Source organism: Leucoraja erinacea, chromosome 46, assembly GCF_028641065.1.
Source record: "Leucoraja erinacea ecotype New England chromosome 46, Leri_hhj_1, whole genome shotgun sequence".
Taxonomy (NCBI): domain Eukaryota; kingdom Metazoa; phylum Chordata; class Chondrichthyes; order Rajiformes; family Rajidae; genus Leucoraja; species Leucoraja erinaceus.
Window position 1 is genome coordinate 1,113,687 of NC_073422.1, and position 8,502 is coordinate 1,122,188.

Sequence of the window (8,502 nt, forward strand, 5' to 3'; positions counted from 1 at the left end):
CATTTGTCGAAACAGCGCTGACCACGTGAAGGTTGCAATATTCCACCCCAGGTAAATCCCATTGAAAAGATGGTGTGGAAGAAATGAACAGAGGGAAAATAAAGGAAAAGCTGAGACTTTGAGGTTTGCTTTCAGAGGCTTTATTGCATATCATGGAGAGATGGCCGCAGTTAACTGCTCACCAGTTCCCTGGCTTCACATCAGAATTAGTCAACAGTTATACTGTGCTTTTATTTTTTGTTAGATACAACTATACGAGAATATACTTTGTCCTTTTATTACTATCCACTACATGGGTACCAATTATTTCATTAGTCATAACACACTTTTTGCTTATTTCAATCTTATTCAACAACAGATGGTTAATACAAGTCAACCATAATACAAGGGCATCTTAACATTATTCCATCTCATCTTTCTAGCAGACCACGCCACTGCCCTGCCTCCGAGCCGATCATAAGCCCCTATTTACTGCAACGTTTCTGCGCTACTAGTGGTACGGGCGCAGGTGGTCTATTGTAACTTCCCACAGAGAAACAGGCTTCCTTATCTCTGTCCTAATGTTATTATGTTTACACTCACCATTCACCATTCCACGCATTCCCAGACAAGAGGTAATGCATCTTAATCTAATTTACTGATTCTCACGATCCTCTTCTGCACCTGGTCAACAAGAGATGTCAAATGCCACATCCACACACCCTTTCATTACCTTGTTCAATTCCGATCAAAATTAAGTAAGAAAGGATTTTATTTTTTTCTTGCACAGTTGGTACAGTATGTGGTTAGACAATAATGGTCCACTAACTCCTTATGAAGTTGTAGCTGTGCCAGTTTATCGGAGCTTCGTGGTTCTAATTTCCCTAATTAAAAAAAGCTTGAATTTTTATTTCCCTTAACTTTAAGAAATGTTTAAGCAGCATATTTTGTAGCTTAACCTTGTGTTTTAAAGTTACACAATTCGTTAATTTAATTTTGCGCTCCAATGGCAACTCTGTCATGTGGCGTTAAATTAATGAACATTCTCTCAGCCTGTATCTCTATCTAAGGTCATCACTAATTTCAACTGTTCAAGTACCTTGGACTTATATTCCATATTTCTCTACAGTATAATTTAATGTTGCATAGAAAATAGGTGCAGGAGGAGGCCGTTCAGCCCTTCGAGCCAGCACTGCATGAATGACAAGTCCCGTGGTTTTAAAAACAATCAAGAAATGCAAAAATTTGCAGGGTCAAGTAAAATAAATTTTTAAAATGAGCATGGTTTAGGAAAGATAAATCGCAGTGACTTTTTCATCAGAGGTAATGTAAGCTTTGTCACATACAATATTTACAATACTAAGGCTTGTATATAACCACAATACTTGGAATACGTTTAAATGTCAGTAGTGTGTGGTGGTGATTTTACTTCGGAGTCACGTGAGTGACTACGTGAAGACCCCGTCCAGCACGTATGCGGGACATAGCGTCTCACGCAGTGCACAGCGACGGATAGGAGTATGAGCTCTCCCACAACAATTTGAAAACGGACCTTCAGGTAAGCAAATCTTACTCTGAGGACATGGTGTTTTCGAAACCCTGTTCTGTTTTATTTTTAAACAGGAATGGAACAGGGAAAACACCAAGGAAGGTCGTTCCCGTCGGGCTGCTATGGACCAGGAAGGGTTCCAGCAGTGGGGGGCGACCGGCGGCACCTGGACCCACAGTCACCGACAGCATTCCGAGCCGAGCCCAGCGCCGCTAGCACAGCTCAAAAGGGAACGTTGGCGACCAACCGCAACGGGCTGGATGTAAGGCACAACGGAAGTCGGACCGGCCGGTTCACTCTGAAGATCCCGGCACGGTAGACTCCTGCCCGAGAGCGGCTAAAGGTGACCGTTTCAAGCTGTATGGAAAGGCTCATGGAACAATAGCTCCAGCGAGACTTGCTCCGGGAGATGGGGCAAGCTCACCAAGGGAGCACAAACACTCCTGCTCCAGTGCACTAACGCACTGGCCATCGCATCTCCCTCAACAAAGGGGAGCGTTGGCGACCAGGGCTGGGCTGGTCAAGAAGAGGGGTCACTGGCTGAAGAAAATTGGGAGTATGCTTGAGGTACAGGACCAGGAAGAGCTGCTGGGTGTGGTGAACCGCTACATGGCAACACCGCGAGCGGGACGGCCGTTACAGCCTAAACTGGCGGCCAGCTTACTACCTGTCCTTTAAACCTCTCCAAGACAGGTAGTGATTGAGGCGTTGGATTTTATCACGCCTCCCCAAAATTGCATTTGCTCAATGTGCCTGCCATTACTGGGGGTACATTGAGCAGGGTATTTAAACCCAAAAACTTAAAATTACAAAAAATATTGATGCCCCTGATGTCGGCTATCATTTCACAAGCTCATTCCATGGACAGGGTTGACATGCCAAAACACCGTGGCTCTACTGTGCAACACAGTATGTGATTGGCAACCTCCGGAAAGGAGGTCATAAAACCTGCCCTCAACCTCAAAAATTCACAGGACTGTGTAGAACGCCGACCTCAGAACCACAGATCCTGCTATTTGGCAAAGAATTACCAAATCAAACCTAAAATCTGGACGAAGAATCCAAGGCATTTGGCCTCATGAGGGCAGGACCTGGAATGAGCAAACCACACAAAACCCAGACGGCAGTACCTCTACGCATCCACCAGTAGGCGTCTACTTTGTGGTACTGGTGAAAGCTCGGGGCATGCATACCATCCCCGCAAGTCTTTCAGGACAGGGCCCAGAGCGGGCCCCATGGAAAACGCGCGAACCCCCAACAACACCACCCCGACAGACAAGGAATCAGAATCCGAAGAAATGAACACACCACCAAACAACAGTGGAGGTAGGTGGGTCTGGTTCCTACCATCACATAAAAGGTGAGGGGATTGTACTAACGGGGGGAGGGGGGGGAAGGAGAACTACATCTGGTTTTGGAAGCATGAAGAACTATCACACTTGGTAGTTATATACCAAAAAGTATTCAAGGATAAAAATTGAATTTAAGAAAAACTTGCCACCAGCTCAGCATGCACCCCAAAGGGGTTTTACCCTCTCACTAAAAAGAAAAACATGAGGAACAAGCTGATCTGGAGATGTCACATACAAAGGGGTCATAAAGAACCTAAATATGAACCTTTAGAATTCGAATTAAATTTACTAAAACCAAAAAAGATGGTGAATGTCGCACCATCATTGACTTAACTACATTGAATAATTTTGTCAGGTATACACACTTTAATGGAAAACATGTGTAACTGCCAAACAATAGATATCCTAAGGATACTTTATGGTAGGCATCGACTTAAAAGATGCATACTATTCAGTGCCCATTCATAAAGATTATCGAAGATACCTAAAATATTACCTGGATGGGGTAACTATGGCAGTACAAATTATTGACTAATGGGCTAAATATGAGCCAAAATTGTTTTCCAAATTATTTAAACCAGCCTTGACACTATTAAGGAAACATATTGTCATGGCATATGTCGATGATATTTAACAAAAGACAAAACCATGGAATTAGCTAATTCAGCAGCATTAGCTACCAAAAACTTATTTAACCTTGGGCTTTGTCATACAATCCAGATAAATCTACGTTGACGCCATCCACAATTATGGACTATCTGATAATCAATTAACTCAGTCCACATGTCTATAACGTTGCCAAAAGGACAGTCAGCAGAATTGGCACAAACATGTAACAAATTAATGGTTAACAATCAACCAACCATTCGACAAAGTGGCAAGAGTAATTGGGAAATTAGTAGCAGCATTACCAGCCACTTAACTTGGACCTTTGCATTAGAGCAAAGGTGCTAGTGTTTTAAACAAAATAACCCATATCCAGAACAGGTGGTAGATCTAGAGTCATCACCACTACAGACACTGGACACAAAACCTAGTTGGAAATGTTGGGTGCGTTCTATGGGTTAAAAACATATTGTTCAAAAAGTGCACCATTTTTGCATGTTCGTTTACAATTTGACAATACCACAGTGGTGGCCTATACTAACTAACCACATGGGCGGAATAAAATCGATATCATGTGGCAATTTGATCAACACAATCTGGTAATGGTGTGTCGTCAAACATATTTGTCTATCAGGTAAGCTAAATACTGTGGCAGACATGTTAAACATCAAAGTATTTGCTGAAATTACAAAGCAATATGGAACACCAGATATCGATTTCTTTGCATCCTGACTGAATCACCACATACCGATGTATGTCGCTTGGGAACCAGACCTTGAAGCAGCGGCGATGGATACATTCTCGCTGAACTGGGGGGGGGGGGGGGGGGGGGGGGGGGGGGGAACTAATCTCTATGTTTTCCCCCCTTTCTTCCTCATCAATTCTGGAGTATGGTGTACGATTTTGGTTGAATAATTATAGGAAGGATGTCAACAAAATAGAGAGAGTACAGAGGAGATTTACTAGAATGTTGCCTGGGTTTCAGCAACTAAGTTACATAGAAAGGTTGAACAAGTTAAGGCTTTATTCTTTGGAGCGCAGAAGGTTAAGGGGGGACTTGATAGAGGTCTTTAAAATGGTGAGAGGGATAGACAGAGTTGACGTGGATAAGCTTTTCCCACTGAGAGTAGGGAAGATTCAAACAAGGGGACATGACTTGAGAATTAAGGGACAGAAGTTAGGGGTAACGTGAGGGGGAACTTCTTTACTCAGAGAGTGGTGGCTGTGTGGAATGAGCTTCCAGTGAAGGAGGTGGAGGCAGGTTCGTTTTTATCATTTAAAAATAAATTGGATAGTTATATGGACGGGAAAGGAATGGAGGGTTAACCATATAACAATTACAGCACGGAAACAGGCCATCTCGGCCCTACAAGTCCGTGCCGAACAACTTTTTTCCCTTAGTCCCACCTGCCTGCACTCATACCATAACCTTCATAACACTCATACCATAAAGGGTTATGGTGGGAGCGCAGGTATATGGGACTAGGGGAGAATACGTGTTCGGCACGGACTAGAAGGGTCAAGATGGCCTGTTTCCGTGCTGTAATTGTTATATGGTTATATGGTTATATATCCTTTCATATCTTTGAATATGTCATTATCACCAGCCTTACTGAAGTTATTTGAAGGCAGACATGGTGTCAAACCTAGGGTAGACACAAAAATCTGGAGCAACTCAGCGGGACAGGCAGCATCTCTGGAGAGAAGGAATAGGTGACTTTCCGGGTGGATGCCCATTTTCGGACTGAGATTCAGGTGAAAGGGAAACGAGAGATATAGACGGTGATGTGGAGAGATATAGAACAAATGAATGAAAGAAATGCAAAAAATGTATTATGCTAAACGATGATGAGTGTCAAATCTGCAGCCTTTCAATGTGGTTTTCTTCCACAGTGGGCAGTGCACTCACTAAAACAGTTAGATCAGGCAGTCGGGGGTTGGGAGAACACTGTAAACATTAAAGCAAATCGAAATCTAGAAAACACTGCTTTTCACCGCTGCAGTCAGCTAATTGACCAAGATGTAGAGTATGGGGAAAATAATTAGTGAGGTCCCCCTACCCATCCCCCTACCCCTTCTTGTTAATGTTGGCTGCTTTACTGAGGCAGCATTCAATGTAGATGGAGTTGAGCTGCATGGAGATGGAGGTGGTCTTTAGCTGGATGGACTGGAGTGAGCCCCATCTGTAATTTCTTGCTGTGTTGGGCAGAGCAGTTGCCATACTAAGCATCTGGAGAGGATGCTTCATATAGTAATCCTGAAGAAAATGGGAAGAATCATTGTAGACATGCCAAATTTCCTTCATCGTCTGAGGAAGGTTTCTGCGTGCTTTCTTGCTCATAGCACCAATGAGATTTGACTGGGACAAATTGTTTGTAATATTTACACGCATGAGTAAGGTGAAGGGGAAAAGATTTAACAGGAATCTGAGGGGTAACTTTTTCACACAAAGAATGGTGGGTGTACGGAACAAGCTGCCAGAGGAGGTGGTTGAGGCAGGGACTATCGCAATGTTGAAGAAGCGGTTAGACAGGTACATGGATAGGACAGGTTTGGAGGGTTATGGGCCAAACACGGGCAGGTGGGACTCGTGTAGCTAGGACGTTGGCCGGTGTGGGAAAGTTGGGCCAAAGGGCCTGTTTCCACACTGTATCACTCTATAACGCATGTGGCTGGGATACGTTGGCCGGTGTGGGCAAGTTGGGCCGAAGGGCCTGTTTGCACACTGCATCACTATAACTCTAAGAAATCTAAGGTGTTGGACATCTCCACGCTAGCACCTTGCAGACTGGGCATGTTCTTCAATCTGCTTGAAGCCGACGGAGATCTCCTTGAGTTGACTGTCATTGAGGTGAAAGTTGTGTTGACACTGTGCTACAAAGCTGCCTATCTCTATCCTCTACCTCATCTCATCATTATTTGAGATGCGGCCCACTCCAGTGGTGCCATGTACAAATGTGTAAATAGCATTAGAGCAGTAATTGGCAAACCGCTGCTGTGGTAATGACCCGCCTTCTGCCTCGGCCCAAATCAACTCTGCTGTGCAAATACAGCAGTGTGGCATTTCTCTGCCCATGGCAGATTGATATCCCTGCAGGAAACATCGAGAGGGATTTGCCATTGCATAAACAAGGATAACCTGCATGCATGAATGGACCTGGCTGTGCTGGAGTGCTGGCTAGGTGGCGCAGCGGTAGAGTTGCTGCATGGCTGGATCCACTCCAGCACGGCTCCCGCTGCCTTACAGTGCTTGCAGCGCAAGAGACCCAGGTTCGATCCTGACCACGGGAGCTGTCTGTACGGAGTTTGTACGTTCTCCCCGTGACCTGCATGGGTTTTCTCCGAGATCTTCGATTTCCTCCCACACTCCAAAGACATACAGGTGTGGAGGTTAATTGGCTTGGTGTAAGTGTAAATTGTCCCCAGTGTGTGTGGGATAGTGTAAATGTGCAGGGGTGTGATGGTGGAGTTTGGTACGTAGCTTTGCTGAGAGGCCCCGGATGGCAGCCAGCGTGAACAAGTAGTGACCGCTGGGAACAAGGGCGGACTGGATAAGGACAGACAAGGACAAACAAGACCAAGGAGCAAGGACAGGCTTGGTGGCTGACAAAGACCCAGGGGGCATTTGCAGTGTATGCTTGAAACCCCTGGAGACCGTAGAGTGGAGGTGGGAGCCGCTGGTGGTGACAACTGCAAGGAGTGGCCCAGAAGGAGAGGGACCAGGGTATAGACTCCAGCACCATCAAGCTCGGCTGCACCCGGGATACTGGGGCGGTCACAGAGTAGCGGTGCAGCTGGTCGCAGGTCCAAGGTCTCTATCTTCAGAGTATTTGTGGACATCTTTAACCTTTCCCTACTCCAGTATCTGCCTTCAGTTCACTGTCATGCTGGTGCTACAGAAATACCAGGTTGCATGCCTTAATGACTACTGATCGGTAGCTTGGATATCCACCATGAAGTGCTTTGAGAGCTGGTCATAGTACAGAACAATTTTTGACAATAGAATACGGAGTAAGCCATTTAGAACGGAGACGAGGAAACACGAGTGGTGAGTCTGTGGAATTCTCTGCCTCAGAGGGCGGTGGAGGCAGGTTCTCTGGATGCTTTCAAGAGAGAGCTCGATAGGGCTCTTAAAATAGCAGTCAGGGGATATGGGGAGAAGGCAGGAACAGGGTACTGATTGGGGATGATTAGAATTTTTTTTAGATCCTTTATTTGTCATTCAGGTCTGAACGAAATGTCGTTACCTGCAGCCATACATACACTAATAAACAACAGAACAGACAGTAAACACAAATTAACATCCACCACAGTGAGTCCACCAAGCACCTCCTCACTGTGATGGAGGCAAAAATCTTAGGGCTGCAGTCTCTTCCCTCCTCTTCTCCCTCTGCGCTGAGGCGATACCCCACCGGGCGATGGTAAGTCAGTCCCGTGGCTCACCGAGCTCCGCAAACGGGCCGGTTCAAACTCCGCGGCCCGGGGGTGGTCGAAGCTGCCGCCCTCCAGTCCAGTGGACGCAGCTGTTGACGACATCGTCCACTGGCCCACGGCCGAACCCCGGACTCAGGCCGCCGCCAGAACGCCGTCTCACCCACCGGAGCACCGTTCCAGCCCCGAGCCGGGTCACCCTCACGTGAGCGTCTCAGCCCCGCGCCAGGCCGTCCTCACGTGAGCGTCTCAGCCCCGCGCCAGGCCGTCCTCACGGGAGCACCGTTACTCTCGAGCCGGGCTGCCCTCACGGGAGCGCCGTTACCCTCAAGCCGGGACGCCCTCACGGGAGCGTCTCAACCCCTCACGGGAGCGCCGGTCCAGCCCTGAGCCGGGACGCCCTCACGGGAGCGTCTCAGCCCCTCACGGGAGCGCCGGTCCAGCCCCGAGCCGGGCCACCCTCATGGGAGCGAGCCCAGGGCGAGTCCTGACAGGCTCTGCCTCCGGAGCCTCAAGGTCGCCAGCTCCGCCATTAGGCCTCAGCGCAGACGGAGGCAGAGAAGGGGGATATGACAAGAAAGTCGC

General features: G+C 47.0%; 1 protein-coding gene across 1 annotated transcript in view; it reads left to right on the top strand.

Moving 5' to 3' along the window:
* The window catches only part of LOC129715014 (potassium voltage-gated channel subfamily H member 3-like), a 915,007-nt gene that overhangs the window by 612,870 nt on the left and 293,635 nt on the right, over positions 1–8,502 (top strand).